General features: G+C 44.0%; 1 long non-coding RNA gene across 1 annotated transcript in view; it reads right to left on the bottom strand.

Moving 5' to 3' along the window:
- LOC135107886 (uncharacterized) overlaps positions 1 to 18,248 on the bottom strand; it is a 50,260-nt gene extending 32,012 nt beyond the window's left edge. The window contains exon 1 of the long non-coding RNA XR_010272032.1: positions 17,810 to 18,248. This is a non-coding gene — a long non-coding RNA (uncharacterized LOC135107886). The remainder of the gene's footprint in view (positions 1 to 17,809) is intronic.
- Between the last annotated feature and the right edge of the window lie 4,252 nt (positions 18,249 to 22,500).

Below are 22,500 nucleotides of genomic sequence, written 5' to 3' on the forward strand. Positions count from 1 at the left end.
TCTCTCTCTCTCTCTCTCTCTCTCTCTCTCTCTCTCTCTCTCTCTCTCTCTCTCTCTCTCTCTCTCAGGAAATGAAGTAGTCAGCACATGAGCACACACACAAATGAAGGAGGCTGCGTGCATAACGAGGGAGCACCCAGCACGCCTTAAAGAACACATTGCCTTGGCGCCCTTGTAATGCATCACCCAGCCTCCACATCGCTCCGCCACCTCATGCGCGAATTCCTCCTGAGCCTCACCGCTGTTCGCACCTACTCCATAACACCTTAAGTCTCTTATTTAAATTACTTCATTGTGGAAAAGACGAGACGTGTACGTGAAAGTTGTTAAGCGCCTCACATGCCTGCCTCGTTATTCGTCTGTATTCGTTACGTTTAAAAGCATTGGCATATTTTTTTTCTTCCAAGGCCGATATTCGTGTGATTTGTTTCATAATGGTCGTGTTGTTTTGTTTTTTTCACCCGCTGAGTTCTTTGTAAGGGAGATCAAAGCATCCACCCAAGAAGCTAAGCAGTGAGGAATTTATGGGTACACTTCTAAGCCCTACACATGTTATCTACACACCACAAGTTAAGAGTCTATAAAACCATGACTCTTCTCTCTACTGGGTACAATTTGTTCTCACCCTGCCGCTGATTATCGTTCAGGAGACCCGAGTCATCACCTAATGGTCTGGTGTACACGCTGCTATGCCGTACGAAACATTTTGACACTCAAGGCTATCAGATGCCACGGAACCATTACAGTCATCAATGAAAGTGATTCTACTTTCATCTTAATTGTCGGCCTGATTAAGTCTACTTGTCCACTTGGGTGTGACCAAACCATTGATCAGGAGAGCTGAGAACACCAATTAGTCACATTTAGCCCCAGCTGCATTATAGGTTGACGGTGGCAGGAGGTGCAAAGGTGCGCTAGAGGGACCGCAGAGAGAGAGAGAGAGAGAGAGAGAGAGAGAGAGAGAGAGAGAGAGAGAGAGAGAGAGAGAGGGGTGTGTGGGGGGATTGGAAAAGTTGTTACCTTAGGAGGGAGGCAGTGAGGTAATCAAGGAAGAGGTGGTGGTGGGGAGAGAGGTACGAGGGTGATGAGGAGGAGGAGAAGGAGGATGTTAGGAGAAGTGGAAGGTGTGGAGGGAATAAGGGACGAGGAGTGAGGCATGGATGGCTCAGAGTTGATGAGGGATTCTGTTAAGCCTGCTAAGCACGAGTTGAGGATGAAAGGGATGAGGAGAAAGTATAAATAAAAAAAAAAAAGGTAACTTCTGTTGATTATGTTCGTTAGTAAAAGTTGAATATCTCATTCTTATTAAATATGGTTGTCAGTGAATGCCAATATTTGTCATGTATGCAGTTTCTCTCTCTCTCTCTCTCTCTCTCTCTCTCTCTCTCTCTCTCTCTCTCTCTCTCTCTCTCTCTCTCTCTCTCTCTCTCTCTCTCTCATTTACAAGGTGATAAATGCGTTTCTTTATTATATTTATTATCTCTCTCTCTCTCTCTCTCTCTCTCTCTCTCTCTCTCTCTCTCTCTCTCTCTCTCTCTCTCTCTCTCTCTCTCTCTCTCTCTCTCTCTCTCATTCAGTTTTACAACCTGCTTCTTCTTAAGTAACTTCTCTTTTTCCCGACAGCAGCTGCCTTCGGGGCGGCCGCGGCTCGTAACTCTGGAGCAATGAGGTCGTTCAGTCACTCCATGATTCTCTCTACATAAACCTTCCCACACGTTTTTCTTTATCTCCCTCGCATGACAGGTTTGCTCATTGCCCTCCCGTGTTGCGCCGTTTTCCTGTTGTTCGCTGCTTCTTTATCTCTTCACGGTTTAATGTTTATTGAATGGCGTGTGATTTGTATTTTACGTTTCACTGTCTGTCTGTCTGTCTGTCTTTTTATTTGTCTGCTTGTCTGTCTGTCTGTCGTTTTTTTTCTGCTTGTCTGTTTTTCTGTACTTTTTTCTTTGTCGCATGTTTCTCTCTCTCTCTCTCTCTCTCTCTCTCTCTCTCTCTCTCTCTCTCTCTCTCTCTCTCTCTCTCTCTCTCTCTCTCTCTCTCTCTCTCTCTCTCTCTCTCTCTCTCTTCGGGGACGACTTGATCGCCAGCATTCATCTTCTCTTTTGGCTTTCCTTCAGGACTTCCTTCCTCTCCTCCCAGAGCGCCCCCGCCCCCGCGCCCTCCCGCCATCCCTCTCCGTCCTGCAGTATTTATGTCTGTCCTCCCTCACGCGGTGGGGGCGAGGTCACGTTCCAGATTTGTGTTTCCAGTAACGACCGCCATTTTGAGACAGTTTGCCAAGTCGCGCCAATAGTCCTAAGATGATTTGGGGAGAATTTAACTTTCTCTCTCTCTCTCTCTCTCTCTCTCTCTCTCTCTCTCTCTCTCTCTCTCTCTCTCTCTCTCTCTCTCTCTCTCTCTTTAATTTCTAATCAATACGTTTTTTCGTGGGTTCCGTAATGATCTCTGTTTTTTAATGGTTAGACTTTTCATTGCGATTTGATTGGTTAGAGGACTGAAGAGAAGTTATGGAGAGTATGTTATGCTTGTGGGGAGATTTGATAAAGTATTCGCTAAGGTAAGGCAGAAAAGTAAATTTTGAATGGTGTACTTATAATTGTGACTATGATGGAAGAAGTAGTGGTATGTAAGGCAGAATTACTTTTAATACTCTTATTTTCTTATTTGTTTACTTATTTATCTAATACAGAGAGTAAGAAACTAACTGACTGAAGGAAATAGCGGCATGTAGGGAAGTGTTATGTTGCATTTCTTGTTTATTTACTTACTTGCTTAACTACAATTGACTGGTTGACCTACTAACAGGCTTAATTAAGTTTGTATGTACCAATGTGTGTGTGTGTTTGTGTGTGTGTGTGTGTGTGTGTGTGAGTGTGTGTGTGTGTGTGGTCGTGGATAACTCGTGTTGCTAGTTTGTTTTTCTTACTAAGTTGATGTATGAGAGAGTGATTAGGAATTTCATGCATGACACCGCAGCACTGAAGATTGATGGGGCAGCACATTTTGAAACCTTGAACATTTTCTTCCACCACTATCACAGCCATCAGTACTGCTCGCCACCACCACTGTCACCAGGAGACACCTCAGCTACCACACACCAACACCAATACCACCACTGTCACCAGATGAACATTCACTATCATTCACCTCAGCTACCACACACCAACACCAGTAACTACCACCAGGACGTCTACTATAAACCAGCTCTGCTACCATACACCACCATCACTACCATCATTAAAGGCTCAAACATTAACCCTCCTTCCTATGACTTGAACTCTTAAAAAGGAGGTTTTAAGGCACTTGTCCTCCAATTTTGGATGATCCTTTTGACCTTTCTTTAGGGACTGGCACCTCAGTAGGCCTTATTTTCGTTATTTTTGTTGCCCTAGGTCAGTGGCCCTCTTACATAAAAAAAGAAGAATCATCAGAAAAATCAATCATTAATTATTACAACCATTACACACTTTTAATAATTTTCCTGTTACCAAGATTTCTATCCCAACAACAGCAAACGAAGGAGGCACACCAGAAGTAGCAGCAAGAATAGCAATGAAAGAAAAAAGACACTCCCAAAACACACACACACACACACACAGCTGACTTACCTTTAGGATTAATGTCAAGTATTCCCCCCACCCCCAATGTACATTTTCAGTTTGTTGACTGCCTAAAGAATAAACCGTTTATTATTATTATTATTATTTACACACACACACACACACACACACACACACACACACACACACACACACACACACACACACACACACACACAGAGCATCCGTCTGGCACTTCTCACGGCTCTCAGACTCACTTCCTACTCAGACGCTGCTATCACTGTGGCATCCTTTCTCTCATCCCCGCCTCAGTCGATTACCCCTGAAACTCTTTGCCTCAGGTCTCTTCCTTCGGACACTGACGAGACCCTAACTCCTTCCTACATCTCCGCCTCCCTCAGGTATTCTTCCCTCTCTTAATTTTCAATGCCAGTGTCCAACCCATCACGAACACTTCCTCCTCCTCCTCCTTCTCCTCCTCCTCCTCCTCCTCCTCCTCCTCCTCCTCCTCCTCCTCCTCCTCCTCCTCCTCCTCCTCCTCCTCCTCCTCCTCCCTCCAGGATATTTCGGATGCTTGCTTTGTCTGCTTGTCTGGGGGACTCCGTTTGAGGGGTTGTATATCAGTCTTATGGTTCTGTTTGTGTGGGAGGTTGACGCTGTTTTCCTCCGTCTGTTTACCGCTTTCATTGACTTTTTTTTCCTTTTTTTTGTGATTTTTGTTTGTTTTGTTTCTGTCTTCGTGTCTTTTTCAGTTTTATGTTTATTTTTTTCTTTATTCCCGTTTCCGTTTTTGTCTTTTTTTTTTTATTTCTTCGTCGTTTTTCCTCTGGTGTATTTTTTTTTTTTTTTATGTTGCCTTTCTATATTGGACAGAAGTGTGCCTTACAATTTTTTTCCTTTCTTTCTGTCCTCAATTTGCTCGTGACAGCTCAATACTAATGCGATGACGTAACACAAACTCTCTCTCTCTCTCTCTCTCTCTCTCTCTCTCTCTCTCTCTCTCTCTCTCTCTCTCTCTCTCTCATTGGTTTCCTTTCCTCTTCCCTCCTTCCCTTCCTTTCTTCCCTCCGTCCCGCCCTTCCTCCGTCACCTTACCCTCCTCCATATTGCCCTTACACAGGTCAACCACAAGTTTCCTATGACCAGCCGCGGTGTTCCATGATCCACTGCTTACACTCATGTCCCCTCTTCCCTTCCTTCACTTTTTTTCTCTCTCTCCCTCACTGTCTCTCTCCAGTTCGTTCTTCCCTAAGCTCCTCTCCTCATTTTTCCCTCCCTCATTATCCCTCTTGCACTACACTGAGCAGCGCAAAGTGCCTTAGTTTTGGAAATGTATCTAATTTTATGCATTAATGAACGCAATCACGGGGACTTTATCTTTCCAAATGTCTATTAGCTTTCACGTAGAGGTGTTTGGCTTCGGATTTATGACACAAACCTCAGTACACTTTCGTTTGAACGTTTCATTTTTTTTGGGTGGGTGTGTAAGTCTATGAATGCCTGTGTGTAGGTGTGTATCTGTCGGCTTTCCAGTACATTGTGTGTGTGTGTGTGTGTATGTGTGTGTGTGTGTGTGTGTGTGCGTGTGTGCATGTAAGTAGGGGCCTCCACGCACGTTCTTGGGTTCGTGTGTCTCTGTGTCCCTGGGGACTTACTTATTTTGGCCGCGTATACAGCGTTAAATATTGCGACAACAGAAGGACACGTTTTTCTCTCTCCGGGACACCGAACGGCCTCTTAACACGCAGTGGGGAAGGGAATACTTGAGAGAGAGAGAGAGAGAGAGAGAGAGAGAGAGAGAGAGAGAGAGAGAGAGAGAGAGAGAGAGAGAGAGAGAGAGAGAGAGAGAGAGAGAGAGAGAATATCATTATTTTCATCCTTACAAGTGATTATTGTTCCACTAAGGAAAGCGAGAGGAGTGTAGCAACCAAAGTCTGCATAAAACAAGAGGCACTTAGAATCCTATTTGCATACTCATAACCTCTCTAGCACAGCCGCCAGCGGGTAGGGGGTGTGGGGTGGAGATGGCGGTACGTGGGGGAGGGAGAGACCCAAACCTCCACGTTGTTAAGTATAATGAACTACCCGCTTCTCTATCCCTCCTCCTTTTTCCTGTTTCAAAGCTATACACCTTATTCTCCTGGCCGGCTCTATTTTATTCGACGCTGTACGTAAATCCGGGTCGTGTTTCGGTGGTTTGTTTCATTAGTGTTATCATTACTTGGGATCATAATGTCTTTTTATTTATTTTTTTTAATCCTTCGTCTGTCTGCCTGGCTTTCATTTTGATTGTTTGGGTGTGTTTCTCTCTCTCTCTCTCTCTCTCTCTCTCTCTCTCTCTCTCTCTCTCTCTCTCTCTCTCTCTCTCTCTCTCTCTCTCTCTCTCTCTCTCTCTCTCTCTCCGCAATGTACACAACCCTCCGCTTTTCTCGAATTCATTATCTCACGTTATACAGAAGTAAATCTTGATTATACTGCGGCTATTTGTTAAAAAAAATGCGGCTCTCCAGCACTGAAACATTTTACACATGCACACATATTTCAGTCAGGTTTTATTCATGTTAAAAAATCACCTCTGTGTTTTCGTAAGATAAATCGACAGCTTGAAAGGAGTGATGTGAGGTGCCCGACAGGAAAGGAAAGGAGGTATTATTATTTGATGTGTTCCTCTCTCCCTCTCTTTCTCCTCTGCAGCTTCGTGTTGTATGTACATAAATTAAACAAGTGATTTTCTTTTTTTTTTTCTTTCTTTTTTTTTTTTCTGTGTGTGTGTTTTTGTTAGGTTGCAGTGATCGCGCGTTACTGTTTTTGGTTATTTAGCGAATGGATATGACGGATTTACGAATAACGAAATAACACACACACACACACACACACACACACACACACACACACACACACACACACACACACACACACACACACACACACATTTATCAGATTAAAAACACATTCTTTTTCCATCTATTATTTAGTTATCAGAGATATTTATATACCAGCAACAATAATTTTCTGCGTGTGTTCACACATTAAAAAAAAAAAGAGAGAAAAAAGTGAATAAATTGCTTGACACAACACTCACACACACACACACACACACACACACACACACACACACACACACACACACACACACACACACACACACACACACACAGTTAACATAGATAAAACAACCATTACCATATTGAAATAAAACTGAAAAAAAATAAAAAGAAATAAAAAAATAGAATGAAAATGGAATTTTGTGTGTGTGTGTGTGTGTGTGTGTGTGTGTGTGTGTGTGTGTGTGTGTGTGTGTGTGTGTGTGTATGCGCGGGTCCGCCATGGGTCACAGCGGGTGGGTCACCAGGGTCTGACGTGGGTCTCGTCGCCTTTGAGTTGTGGCTTCACCGTATGCCTGACGCTCTCTCTCTCTCTCTCTCTCTCTCTCTCTCTCTCTCTCTCTCTCTCTCTCTCTCTCTCTCTCTCTCTCTCTCTCTCTCTCTCTCTCTCTCTCTCTCTCATGCGACGCGTTCAACTACATGGTAATTTCTCTTTGTTTTTCTTTTTTTTTTCTTGGATGACTTAGTGTCCTTTTTTTCCTTTTTTTTTCTCTCTGTTTTCACCACATCCTTGCAACATAATTTATACACAAAAAATTTCCACCAACCACTGAAAAATGCAACGTGATATATGACAAGACTTACTTTTTCGTGTTACCTGTAGTAGTAGTAGTAGTAGTAGTAGCAGCAGCAACAGTAGTAGCAGTTGTTTAAGTTCACTCCATTTTTTTCCGTATCTTTCACGCGTTTCCTTGAAGTCACACAAGCACCGAGACAATAGAGGGAAGAAAACAAAGGACAAAAAGGACGAAAAGCGAAAAGAAAAACGTATCAACACACTTTCCGTTCACTGATCACAAGGCGGCAGCAACGAGCACTGAAGACAAACGTAAACAAACGCCGACTGCCTCCGAAAGATCGACTCTCGCGGGGATAACGTCAGACAGTAAAACATCTTTGCCTATCGTCGCCGGAGTCAGCGGGCGAAGCACCCTCCTGACGACGCCGCGGCCGGAGAGTGTACGAGGTGTGTCATTAAAGTTCCAGGACTGGTGTCCTAAAAGATGAATTTCAAACCCAAGCCACAAACCACCATATTTCCCCTTCAAAGTAATCCTTCTGGAGTATACAACTGCGCTCCCAACCCTCTACAGTCACTAATCTTTTTCTTACGTGCTTTTAAAATCATGTCCTCTGTTGCAGGTCGTTTAACAATGAGCGCTGAACAGCGAACAAACTTGAAGTTTTTGGTGCAGTTGGGGAAAACGCCGTCAGAAGCACTGGGTATGCTGCAAAAAGTGTACGGGGATGAGACAATGTCACGCTCACGTGTTTTTGAGTGGTGCAAGAGGTTCAAAGAGGGCCGGGAGGACGTGGAAGATGACCCCAGGAGTGGAAGACCCTCAACGAGCAGGAATGAGGCCAATGTTGAGCGTGTCAAGCAGATGGTGCGTGACGATCGTCGGTTGACTGTTCGAAAGATCGCAGATGAGCTTGGCATGAACCACAACAGCGTGTGGAAGATTATCACTGAAGATCTGGGCATGCGGAAAGTCTGTGCGAAGATGGTGCCGAGACTCCTGAACGATGACCAGAAGGGACGACGCATGCAGGTGTGTCAGGACATCCTCGAGCGTCTGGAAACTGAACCAGACTTGCTCAGGAGAGTCATCACCGGCGATGAGTCCTGGGTATTTGAGTACGACCCGGAGACCAAACGCCAGAGCCTTCAATGGAAGAGTCCGGCGTCGCCACGGCCGAAGAAAGCAAGGCAGTCCAGGTCCAGCTTCAAGGTCATGTTGATCGCTTTCTTCGATGTGAGGGGCATCGTCCACTGCGAGTTCTTGCCACAGGGCCAGACAGTCAACCAACATGTGTACAAAGAAGTACTGCGGCGTCTGCTTCGTGCAGTGCGCGAGAAGAGGCGGGAGTTGTGGCAGGGCAACTCGTGGCTGCTTCACCACGACAATGCGCCTGCTCACAATGCCCTGAGCATCAGAGAGTTCTTGGCCAAGAAGAACATCGCCGTGCTGGAGCAACCGCCCTACTCACCTGACCTCGCTCCGTGCGACTTCTTCCTCTTCCCCAAGCTCAAGGAGGTCATGAAGGGGACCCGTTTTGATGATGCGGACGACATCAAAAAGGCCGTGACGACGGAGCTGAGGAGCATCCCGCAAGAATCCTTCCAGCAGTGCATGCAAGCCTGGCAGAGAAGGATGGACAAGTGCATGCGGTGCCAGGGGGATTACTTCGAAGGAGATAACCTATAGTTTGTAGCCTGGATGTGAAATAAAACTTGTGTGGCACCAGTCCTGGAACTGTAATGACACACCTCGTATGAGAACCCGCGGGAGGAACTGGGAGGCGGCCACTGAGGAAAGCTGACTATTCTCCCAATATATTTTTCTTTCCCACATTTTATGGCGGTCGTGAGGGAGGATGAGGGCGGGAGGGGAGCACCGGAGGGAGAAGAGTGAGGCAGGAAGGAAGATGAGAGGAGAGTAGGAAGAGCGGGAGAGGTATAGAGTAAAGTGGAAGAGGGAGTATATAGATGGAGTTGGGGTGGAAAGGGGAGGTTTAGACGAGACGGTTATACCAAGTTGAAAGGAAGAAAGAGAGAAACGAAAGGCGAGAGAGAGAAAGGAGGAAGGAAGTGCAAGTAGAGTTAAGAAAGGGAGTGAAGTCAATAGAGAGAGAGAGAGAGAGAGAGAGAGAGAGAGAGAGAGAGAGAGAGAGAGAGAGAGAGAGAGAGAGAGAGAGAGAGAGAAGCCAACTGGAAAGGATGGAAGGAGAAATGGAGGAAGAGAGGGAGGGAGAGTAGGAGGAAAGGAAGGAAAGGAGAAGGGGAGGCGGAGATAAGGTGTTGTGGCGTGTCCCCTCGTGGCTGTAACTCCCCACTAGTCATCCCCAACCCTCCCCTCCTCCCCTCCCAAACATCCTCTCTTCTACCCACCCACAGCACCCCACTGCCACCAAATCCTTCCACCACAACCCACATCCACATCCTTCTCCACTACCATAACTGCTCTTCCCTCCCACCATTTCCCTCCACCACACCCCCTACCTCCCTTTCGTCCCTCCTCCCCCACCCCTCCCCGCTGCGGTTAAGTCTTTCATATTTATTGTCTTCAGTTCTATCCGGTCGTTTAGTCTTTTTTCCTTCTACCACGAGCATCTTTTTCCTTCTCTCTCTCTCTCTCTCTGTCTCTCTCTCTCTCTCTCTCTCTCTCTTGGGTGCGTGTGCGAGATGGTGTGAATATGAACAAGTTAACGAATTAATTTATGTGTAAGAGATGTGAGCCTCGTGGTCGCGTGTCGGTGTTTCTTTGTTGCATTTTGTGGGTTTATTAAGGCGTCTGATGGTGTCGCCTTGCATGGTTTTGTTGTGGTTTCTGAGAGCGTGGCCGATGTCTGTGTAGGGTGATTTTTTTTCCCTTTTGATTTTATGTATTTTTTTTTGAGTCAGTCTTCATTTTCCTTTTTTTTTTCGTCTCTCTCTCTCTCTCTCTCTCTCTCTCTCTCTCTCTCTCTCTCTCTCTCTCTCTCTCTCTCTCTCTCTCTCTCTCTCTCTCTCTCTCTGTTTTCCTCCTCTTTCTAGTCTTGATTTTCCTACTCCTTCTTTCATTTCTAGTCTTTGTTCTCCTTTCTTTCGTTCTTTTTCATTTTCTCTTCCTTCTTCTTCTTCTTCTTCTTCTTCTTCTTCTTCTTCTTCTTCTTCTTCTTCTTCTTCTTCTTCTTCTTCTTCTTCTTCTTCTTCTTCTCCTCCTCCTCCTCCTCCTCCTCCTCCTCCTCCTCCTCCTCCTCCTCCTCCTCCTCCTCCTCCTCCTCCTCCTCCTCCTCCTCCTCCTTGCCATCATCTATTGCATCATCCTATGAGCATTACACTCACAACCTTCCCCAAGTTCCCTGGTATTATCATCCTTATCATCACAATCATCATCACCACTCCTCTCCTCCTCCTCTTCATCACCCCGCTCATCCCCGCGCTCTCGCCTCCAGGGAACATAGGGAACATTGCTCCGCTCCTCTGCTCACACTGAAGCAAGGCCGGAAGAGTCTGACTACAGCATCTGGGAGGAGAGGAGATGAGAGGAGAGGAGAGGAGCGGGGAGGAGACGGCGGCAGCACAAACCTCCAACATGTAATTCCCCTCGCTCTTGGAAGCTCTCACGGCGTCAATCTCGGGCCAACACAGTGCCGTTCCTCTCCACGTTGAAGGTTGCAAATCCTTTCATCAGCGAGGCGTGCCGTAACCTCTCTCAACGCTCGCCCGGCGCAACACCCTTCTGGTTCTGAAATAGCAGCTAATGTACCCCCATTTGCACTCGGACAGGTGCTTAGGTGCGATGATCCGCTATTACCGAGGAGCAAATTGAGCCTTAAAGCTGAAGGAAGTAGCAACCTGCAGCTTAGCTCGTTCTTGCCCTCCCTGATACCGTCGTATTTTCATTGGCACACGCGCGCCAGCACTCCAACCACGGGAATAATAACTGTATTTAGCGGGGCGAGTGCTAACGCGACTCGAATTTCATCATGCACAAATTATTTTATATCAAAGGGTCGGCGCTGGATTATAGGGTGAGAATCGAACCGGTGAGCAAGGAAGCAAGTATATGTGTGAGATCCTTTGAGAGAGAGAGAGAGAGAGAGAGAGAGAGAGAGAGAGAGAGAGAGAGAGAGAGAGAGAGAGAGAGAGAGAGAGAGAGAGAGAGAGAGAGAGAAATAGCTAATTACAAAGAAAAAGATGACTGAGAAAATAAGACAGAGATAAAATACAATACTTACACGAGTCAGAGGATAACTAAGTGAGAAAAAAGTTATAAAAATAGAAAATAGAGGAGAGAGAGAGAGAGAGAGAGAGAGAGAGAGAGAGAGAGAGAGAGAGAGAGAGAGAGAGAGAGAGAGAGAGAGAGAGATTAAAGAAAAGTAAGTGTTCGCAAAAGGTAAGGACAGTATACAGTTTTGGCAATATTGAGACTCCAGCAAAATTTAGAGCGCACGTGTTAAAGTAAGGAGATATAATTAGTGAGGAGAAGAAAGGCGAGGAATTTTGCGACTCGTACACTAGGTAACGAGAACTGAACCCTTAAATAATACCTGCCAATTAACGCTGGAACAAAAAAAAAAAAAAGAAAATAAAGTGAGAACAACGAACAGTTTTCTCAGTTATAGTAGTCAGCTGTGTCTGCATAGAGAGCTCCACACACACATACCCATACATACGGACAATCCAAATATCGATACATAAAGGGAAGAACGTACACAGATATAACTACACAAATGTAAGCAAATAAAAATATCACTACACCATTTTTAATACTTCCTAATCGTGTCGGCCTTTTTTTTTCCCCTTCCTCCCTTTCACACCTCTTACTTTCCCTCTCTCCCTTTCTCCCTCGCTACTCGGAACCTTTCATCGCCTCGCCTCCCCTCCTGCACGTTTCCAACACACGTATATTAGTTCGGGGAAACTCGCAGTCCACCCAAACTATATATCTATCCGTGTATGCACTTCACTGCCTCCTCCTCGCGCTGATATCCCTCGCTTGGCTCGTAATTCCATGTATAGTATAGTGTAGTGTTTGATTATTATTATTATTATTATTATTATTATTATTATTATTATTATTATTATTATTATTATTATTATTATTATTATTATTACTTGGGGGATGTTTTGGTCTTCATTCGTGTGTATTTTTTTCTTTTCTTTTTTTCTTTTTTTTTAATTGTGATCTAACCAGTTCCCTGTGTGTGTGTGTGTGTGTGTGTGTGTGTGTGTGTGTGTGTGTGTGTGTGTGTGTGATTATCTAGTAAACTTAATGCTTGCTGGATCACCGCAATACTGGGTTAATTTTCATGGCGTTATGTTAGTGGCTTGTTCGAGGCAGCCCACGAGAATTGTACGTATAGGACTAATGTGTGTGTGTGTGTGTGTGTGTGTGTATGTGTGTGTATGTGTGTGTGTGTGTGTGTGTGTGTGTGTGTGTCAACATTACATTTTCTTCTATAATGAAAGAGTTCCCTTTGATATATTGGAATTGTTTAACTTATCATCAGCTTTCCTTAACCAAAAAGTCATTAGAGATTCCAAGATAATCCTTCTCTCTTTAAACAGAGTTGAAGGAGAAAGAAATATGAATTATAGAAGGCAATAAATCAAATGATATAAAGATAGTATCATAAATAATGGTCCTATTTTGATAGTGATAGTAGATAAAAGAAAAGGCGAAAATCAATACATCAAATGAACTCCTAACACAGAAATGAAAGTCAAGCTGTGTGTAAGAGAGAGAGAGAGAGAGAGAGAGAGAGAGAGAGAGAGAGAGAGAGAGAGAGAGAGAGAGAGAGAGAGAGAGAGAGAGAGAGAGAGAGAGAGAGGCTCACTTATCTAACTGACTCTTTCTCAACGGTTTCCTGGCCTCTCTCCTGGTTTCTGGCCTCAAATTATAGGCCTACCCCTTCCCCTCCTTCTCCCCCACTCCCCTTTTTTGCCTCCCTCCGTCAGTACATCCTTCCCTCCATCCTGACCTCTTCCTCCAGCCATTCACAAGAGAGATAGGAAAAAAAAAGATGGTGGAATGGAAAGAAATGGAGATGAAGAAAACCAACAAAAATGTAAAATAGAGATAGTGATGATGATGATGATGATGATGAGAGAGAGAGAGAGAGAGAGAGAGAGAGAGAGAGAGAGAGAGAGAGAGAGAGAGAGAGAGAGAGAGAGAGAGAGAGAGAGAGAGAGAGAGAGAGAGAGAAAGGAAAGGATGAACTATGAGTCTGGAAATGGGTAGTTTATGAGACAGGAAGAAGTTATGAGCTGGGTAAAGGTGCTCACGAGACTGTGGTCTAGTGTCCCCATGTCTCTTGGTCTGGCAGAGAGAGAGAGAGAGAGAGAGAGAGAGAGAGAGAGAGAGAGAGAGAGAGAGAGAGAGAGAGAGAGAGAGAGAGAGAGAGCACACACGCGCACACACATGCACACAAAGAGAGAGAGAGAGAGAGAGAGAGAGAGAGAGAGAGAGAGAGAGAGAGAGAGAGAGAGAGAGAGAGAGAGAGAGAGAGAGAGAGAGAGAGAGAGAGAGAGAGATTACCTGATGCACAGAGAGACCTACCGACAAACAAGCAAATGTAGATAGAAAAATAGACAGCGAGGGAATTACTAGATATCTTTTTATGTTTTTACGACCTTGGCTGATAAGTGTACTCACTGCAAGAGTCGCAACGTGCTGTACATCAGGCAAATACAAGACAAATATGATCATGTCGACAAATCTATCTTTCTACCACCGTTATTACGCGACATTCCGCCATCTCTTGAGTGTTATTTATATTCGCATTATGCATATTATTCACCTCACACAAAAGGCTTTGCAGTACCTTATGTAAAAATGCTTCGTCTTTTCTCCTTGCAATTTTCCTTCATAAGAATGCATTGAGTAACAGTATGCATAGAGAAAGCTTCCCCTCACTGATAAAATATGGCAATTTATTGTTTTACACACGAGTATAATCATAAAAAAAAGTAAATAAATCTTCTTAACCTTGAATGAGTCTGGAAACAGTACCTAAGCACAATAATAATCTGCACATTTCAGACACCATGAGCATACAGATGACAAACACCGATAAGAAATATAACACCACTGAAATACATCAATATATCAAATCCACTTAGACTGGGAACGAACAGAGAAACAATAATTAAACAATAAAATTTCACATCGCGGTCCAAGAAGAGACTCCGCAAAAAAAACACTCCCGCACCAACACACATACAAATGCACATAGATGATTAACTACATGCAAAACAACGGATATTATTTTTCCCAAGGAAGATGGAGAGGCAGCAGCCAGGTTGTGAGTGTGGGGGAGGAGGTGGAGAGGTGGATTAACATGCCGCTGAGGTGGAGGGGGGAGGAACAATGGGTCTTGGGCATGTCTGTCTTACTGATGCTGGGATGACGTCATTATGAGCTGTTTCTATGCAGCGTTCACCCCGCCGGCAGGGAAGGGAGTGAGGGAGGAAGGGAGGAAGGACTGAAGAAAGGGTAGGAGGAAGGGAGGGAGAATAGAGGAGAACGGTACACTGGAGGTATGTATCGAGGAGCACTAGGATGTAAGAGGAAGAGGAGGAAGAGTCAGGGAAGTTAAATATTAGGTTAGGGGGAGGGAAAGTAATGAAGGGAGGAGAGTGTATGGAGCAAGCCATGCAACCTGCAGAGGCGAAAATTGAAAGGAGAGAAAATATTGTATAAACTTAGAAAATCGATGAGGAGAGAGAGAGAGAGAGAGAGAGAGAGAGAGAGAGAGAGAGAGAGAGAGAGAGAGAGAGAGAGAGAGAGAGAGAGAGAGAGAGAGAGAGAGAGAGACGTTTCTTTTTTCCTCTCCCTCTCTTTTGACATAACGATCTGATAAACTGTCCAGTAAGTTTACATATGATAAGTAAATTCCGCTCCTTCATGACCAAGCAAATGTCTCCAGGTTTTACAGCGGCGGTCAGGGGAGACAGAATGTAAAAGAAGGTAAGGAGGAAACACGCTGGCACTGGAGTGGAGCAGGAGAGGACATTATGTGTCTTGCAAGGGTGGCGCTGATGGTGTTGTGTTGGCCAAGGGTAGGGTGGATTATCGAGTTGCGGCGGTGTGTGGCAGTGTGTGTAGTGTGTTTAATGTGATGATGGTGCGTAGTGGTGGATTAAAGAAAAACATGGAGTGTGTGTGTGTGTGTGTGTGTGTGTGTGTGTGTGTGTGTGTGTGTGTGTGTGTGTGTGTGTGTGTGTGTGTGTGTGTGTGTGTGTGTTTAGAGGTTACTTTACATTGCAACAAAAATAACATAAGGGAAGCTGCAAGAAGCCAACATTTTCACACGAGGCAGTCTATGGTTGACATATACTACCGATATCCAGCTATAATCTCTATCCACAAATTTATCTAGTCTGCTTTTAAATTTCCCTAGTGACTCGGCACTGACAACTTTACTGAGTCTATTCCAGTCATCCAGTACTCTATTTGGGAACAGTTTCTTCCTGTTTCTATTTAAATGTAACTTTATTATTCTTAAACCCGTTACTTCGAGTCCTATCATGATTTTTAACCTTAAGAATCTCTTTTATATCATCTTGATCATATCCCTTATTCAACTCAAATGTCTCTATCAGATTCCCTCTTAATTTGTGCCTCTCTAACGAGCATCAATTTAAAAGCTGTAATCTATTTGCGTAAGGAATATTTGCGTGCACTGTACTTTTTTTAGTAATTTTTCTTTGTATTGACTAACAAATTTATATCACATCTATAATATGGGGATCAGAACTGCACAGCATACATAGCATTTTATGGCATATAATATTGTAGTTGATAACGATGACTATTTTGAGTTGAAAAATAAATATATCTTTCAACACTGATGGTGCTTCATGGTTCACAATGTTTGTGTTCTCCTCTAACTTTTGCAGGGGACCCCTCTGCTTTTATTTAAATATTTATGTGTATCTCTCTTTTATATATATGTATTAATGTGTGTGTGTGTGTGTGTGTGTGTTTACCCTTTTTGCAGAGAGAGAGAGAGAGAGAGAGAGAGAGAGAGAGAGAGAGAGAGAGAGAGAGAGAGAGAGAGAGAGTGACAAACTCACGAACAAAGAGAAAGACAAAGCACAAAGACAGAGACAGAAGGAGAAAGAGGAATCAGGAGGGGAAGGGAGGTTAGTGGGGAGGCAGTGGTGGGCAGAAAGGGGGTACCAGGAAAAAAAAAAGGTGAAAAAACAACGACTTTGAGGAATAGTAAAGGGAAGTGAATGTGGGCAGGAAAAGAGGAAAGTTCACGAAAAGTTTTTTGAGTGAGCAAATCACTTTCTGCTCCATTATTTTCTTCTTTAAGGGACAGGCGGCTAATGGTGACGTGTCATGTGAGGCTCCATTTCCATTGTGAAAAGTGTCAGGGAAATGGTAGGTATTTTTGCCCAGGAAATGCACGATGTATGTATATTTATAAATTCTTTCCTTTCTTTCTTTCCCTCTTTCTTTCTTCCTGGGGTAGTGTATACTTGTGCCGCACTTGTGTCTGGTGTTGTTACTGGTTTTTTTCGTCTTTCGTTACCTGCCAGTCATGGAATGTCTATAAAAAGCGAAGGAAGACAGGAAGGCGCAATGATGGCTTCGTGTTGAAGTGATGGCCTCGTACTCGTCTTCTAACCAGTGTTTAGAGGTAACTTGAGGTGTTGAAGGAAATGACCCATCATTATATAGCGAGATAACAGCGAGTGTGGTTTCTTTATCCTGCCAATTTCTGCAAGATCTCTGCCCACAATACGAAATAAGATTCGTGTAAAAGAAAATTAACAAACTTTGATGAGTCACTTATACATCGAACATACAACTCATGAACACTGTCTACATGGTTACAACTTGTATGCATTTTGGAAACACTGAATGTAAGGTCCAAATAAACATTGCATTAAGTATGCTGCGTGATGGGGCTGGGAGAGGAAGTGTGGGCGAGAACACAATGACGGCGCCGTAAACCACAACACTCCGGGTTTATTGTATACGAAACCGCTGATAAACCTCCGGCACGCTGAGCTGCGGCCTCCTAATCAGGAGGAAAAATCACGTCTGCACGTACAAGACTAATTAATGTCTTACAAGGAATTATAATAATCCTCCTGAGTAATTTAACGTGTGTGTATTAAATGCGAATCCGTTTTATAATGTTTCTTCTTAAGCTTGAGATACGAAGCGCTTACGATCCTGGTACACTGATACACGCGCGTAATTTTAACTAAGTCACCGCATGTAATAATATAAACTTAGTAGATTCAGTGAGTTGGCCAGTGGCGGTGACAGTGGCAGCACTCAGGCAGCAGGCACACACCTCAGGCAGGGAGAGACGTGACCATTGTTCAGGAGCAACACGTGGGCGCCCATCGGGCGGGATACCATCGTTGTATTAATATTTGACGATCAATATTACACCACTGCATTATAACGTCACTACAAATAGGAGAATAGCGGCGAAATCAGAAGACACATTCTCTTTTCGCAACTCAACTTTCGCTGCCTCGTCGCCATCACTCCTCCGCGGCCCGCTTATTAAGTCTGCCTGCAAGCACGCAACGTGATTGATGGCAGCTTTACCAGTTTGAATCGTATATATTGACGCGCCTGTACTATCGTGCGCTTCTTGCAGCCACTAGGTATATGTGAGGCTCACCTGGGGCTTTAGAGGGTGGATTAGGGCCTGCGACTGCGAGGGGGAGGCCGCGGGAGGGAGGCATGGCCCGAGGATGCCCACATGGTCCTCACAGGTAATAACAAACAACTGTAAACACTTACTCCGGGCCGTGGTTGCACAGGCAAGATGGCGTCGGTGGCAGGGTGCGCGCGCAGAGCAGCCGCGGTCTGTTTGATGGAGAGAGGCGGCGATATCGAGAACTTCTTCCGCGTTCCCCGACTTCCTTTCTTCTATTGTCAAATCTTTCTTTAATTATACCGCGCGTTTTGCCTCCACAAGGCTTGGCCATGGTCGGGGCTGGTGTAAATTATAATTTTTTTTCATGAGCAGGTTAAGTTACAAAGAAAGAGAACTGTGGGATAGCAAATCTTTCTCCATTGAAGGCTTGTGTGTGTCTCGCGGTGTTGGCTTAGCGAGTGGCCAGGATTCCTGTGAGCGGGTGTGCAGAGGACCACTGGGACTAGAGAACGAAGGACCTGGTTTTGGACACCATAGGGGAGGAGGACCCTGGGAAGAAATTTTCCTAAGGGCTTCAAGTTGAGTTGACCATTAGCTCATAAGGTAACGCTGCTTCTTTGGATGAAAACGTTTTTTGTTAACAATAGAAAACTTAGTCCTTTCTAGGCAGACTATAGGAACCGCACATTTATACCATAACGAGATAATGCGCTTAAGGGACCTTGGAGTTATCGATTTCAGAATAGTGGGCGGTGGCAACCCTTCCCCCTGGCCACATGTAACCATGCATCACCCCAACACCCACAAGCCGGGACGGAGAATCGCTCCCAGACCACACGACGCGGCCAAACCAGATAACTGCGAGGCTGAAGGAGGGTGCACTAAAGGATGAAAAATCAGACTGGAGATTAGGATAACGGTAAATAAAATGTAAAAGGAACAGACAAGGAAGTATTCATTTCAAACAGCTAAATAGGGGGAAGTGAGTGTGCCATTACCAAAGAAAAGACATCGAGAGGAGTGGAACCATAAAGAAGACAGTAATGAACGGGAAGAGGAGGCTGGACAGATAGAGGGCAGATGGTTGTGGTTGGAGGAGGAGGGAAGGGCGACGGTCGAGTCTATGCAGGTGCACTTTTTGTTGAGTCCTCGAATATATCACCCAAGTTGGAGTAACATTGCCGAGGGCACGACGCTGTCCTACTAAATTGAGCTCGACATCTCTCTCTCTCTCTCTAAACTCTAAGAAAGTGCCCTTGTCATAACCTTAGCATTGTTGGATCAGTTTTCAAAATTTACAAAAAGCAGATACAAGAACGAGAGTAATAGTTTCCAAGATTTAAAACTGCATGTCGAAGGTACATCATGTAGACGTCATTTCCCTCCAGGAGTCAATGAGATAGTTAAAGAGGCGTGGTTTGTGCTCGGTCTTGTATAATAAAGAGAAACACTTTTTCAGAGTCAATATCGCTTTCGACACCCGCGGCCAAGTTTATGCATCTGGCAACCCTATTTTGAGGCTTCGATGGCTTGGGTTGGTTAGGCCTATATATGCTTTTGTCAGCAGGGGATGAGGGGGCCGGGAAGGAAGGGGAGGAGTTATGGAAGAGTGAGGGAAGGGGGTTTGGCGGGAGTTGGAAAGATGAAGAAGAAGCGGAAAAAAAAAAAAAAAATCACCATTTCTTACTTACAAGTGAGGTTGACTTCATCAGGGGAGGTGATTTTCTCAAGGACTCCTGTCACACCTGTGGGCAGTTATAGCACTGAGCTGTATTAAGTACTCTCACACAGCGACACCTTTAGGAGCTGCTCGTGGACTGACTTTCTTATGACTACGCCGCGCTCTCTGCCGCAACGCACGTCAGGCACACTGGGTAGCAAGGACCTCATCAAGCGCCTCAACTGCAGCCAGCACGTTCACGACGCAAGGAGGACGAGGGCACGACGAGCGCTGCCCTCCCGCACCAACAGACGTCTGGCTGACTCTGGTGTGTGTGTGTGTGTGTGTGTGTGTGTGTGTGTGTGTGTGTGTGTGTGTGTGTAACCCCTGCTTTTCTTTTTCACAAAATTTATGTCTGACCGCCCCATTATCACCGGGAGATTTATGTGAGCCAGTACGGAGCGGCTCCTCCCTCCCTTCCTCCCTCCCTCCTACGGCTGAAACCTTCCGCCACCTCCTCCCAGCCTCCCTCCCCTGTCGGCCTCTCATGTAGTCCTACACCGCAGCAATGTCTAAGAGTCCTTTTACCAGTCCTGGAGAAAATATACCCGGTGTTTTTTTTTTTTTTTTTTTTTCCTGGCGAGGGCGGGTCTAGGATGGGAGTTTGGAGAAGTGGAGAAGCCAGCGAGCCCGCGACTTACCTCATTTGATCCTGTTAGTCAAGCTTCAGACCAGTTTTAATGACCTGTAAACTGCTGTAACGATAGTTTTAAATGAAAAGGAAATTAGTAGAACAATTAAAAATTAAGGGAGAGAGAGAGAGAGAGAGAGAGAGAGAGAGAGAGAGAGAGAGAGAGAGAGAGAGAGAGAGAGAGAGAGAGAGAGAGAGAGAGAGAGAGAGAGAGAGAGACTATTACACATATAGATAACATCGATACTTGATTACTTATTGATCCATTAATTTGATCTTATTGTTTATTATGACACACAGATACGCGTGGCGGCAGGAAGGCTTCCCACAGGGCTCTTGGCCACCGTATTATTGTTATTGTTTATTGTGATTTTATGAGACAACGATTATAATCTCAACAACAATAAATATCACTATCATTATTGTAGTAGTAGCAGCTGTTGTTGTTGTTGTTGTTATTGTTGTTGGTGCTGTTATTATTATTATTATTATTATTATTATTATTATTATTATTATTATTATTATTATTATTATTATTATTATTATTATTATTATCATCATCATCATCATCATCATCATCATCGTCAAGGGACACACACACACACACACACACACACACACACACACACACACACACACACACACACACACACACACACACACACACACACACACACACACACACAGTAAGTAGAATGTGCATTCATAAACTAGACATAGTGGGTCAGGAAAGTTATTTTCCCATTCAGGAAATTATATATTTACATCTGTGAATCTTTTAGAAATGAATTTTTTTTTCGTAACTAGACGACGAATTTCTTTTAGTTTGTTATGCCATAATTTTGTTTTCATTTCCCGTAACAACTGTCTACCTTTAAATGTTTTTTGATACATACTACTACTACTACTACTATTATCATATCATGTGCACCCTCCCTCGCAAGCAGAACGGTAGGTAATGTAAGTACCCATGTATAAAGAAATTAATAAGTGAATGAATAAAAAAAAAAAAAAAATAGATAAGTAGATAAGTAAATATGTTTCAGTGATATTAACATGTCTCATTTGATATTTATATTATTATCACCCATGTTTTAATCTGTTTCTTAGTCTGATAATATTGACACAACTATATAACGTTGCACGGATAGGAGAAAATAAATTAATTACATTCAACTTAATCAGTAAATGGAGCTTTGATGATTTAACACCGATTTGCATAGAGCATGATCACCACAGAACGGTTGGAATGCCTCACTGCAACGTGGTGGTGGTAGTCTGGGAAAACTCAGGAGCGGGGTGTCACTGCCGTAGAAAATATTGAGTAAGATGTCACTGATATTTTGGAGTGAGATTTAAACAGAGTGAAAAGACACAGATATTGAAGTACACATAAGCCCTTGGAGTTGACACAGGAGTCCTCTTTCGCACTTTTCCATGTTGATCTTGCTTTGCAGTTTAAGGAGTGAAGCAGTGAAGCAGGTATGAGAGGCGTTGATGAGTTTAGTTGTGTCTGAGGCTGTTTACGTTCCTCGGCTCAAGTGAAAGGTCATGGGATGTCACTTTTGTCTACCCCATGACTAATGAGGACAGTATGAGAATCGCTTCTTCGTTTTTGAGAGACTATTTTTTGGGGCAGAAATAAAACACGCAGAAAAAGCCATGAATTACTTAATCAAATGTTTTGTTTTCAATGGCGTCTTTCAAAATTTTACTCTAAATCTGTACCTTATAATTTTGTCAGTCTTGAGGAGAAGCCATTAAAATCATGAAAATGAGAGGGAAAAATGGAAGGTAGAGTGAGGCTTACATGATGACGTCAGTGTGGCTTCCATGTCAGGTAGCTGTCCACAGTAACATGCACTAGTCTGGAAATATTGACCATCTGAAGTGGCTTAGGTCAGTCCAGAAAGATATACTCATGGAAAGACATCGGTTCTTGAAGTAAGACACATTGATGATTGATGTGTAAGGAGACTCAGGTACCACTCTTAAAAGAAAAATATACTAATGATGATATATAAATTGATTGTTTATATAAATTGATTGCTTTATCTGTTTGAAAAAAAAAGTAAAAAGAAAGGGAAGCAGTTATACATCTGAGACTCAAATAATTTTCCTTTGTGAGTGACCCCCTTAAAATTTTTACCAGCCTTCCTATACAGCCTTCCTATATGTATACCCCGACACGCTGGCAGAAACACGCCTTTCTTGGCATGGGATGAGCTGTAGTGTTGTGAGTGGTGATGGTGGTGAAGATGATTGTGATGAGAGTGTTTTCTGGAATGTTATTCTGATATATAGTGTTAGTTTTTAGTGTTCGTCCATGTCTTTGACTCAATCTCTTCTCTTCTTCCTTCA

Source organism: Scylla paramamosain, chromosome 16, assembly GCF_035594125.1.
Source record: "Scylla paramamosain isolate STU-SP2022 chromosome 16, ASM3559412v1, whole genome shotgun sequence".
Taxonomy (NCBI): Eukaryota; Metazoa; Arthropoda; class Malacostraca; order Decapoda; family Portunidae; genus Scylla; species Scylla paramamosain.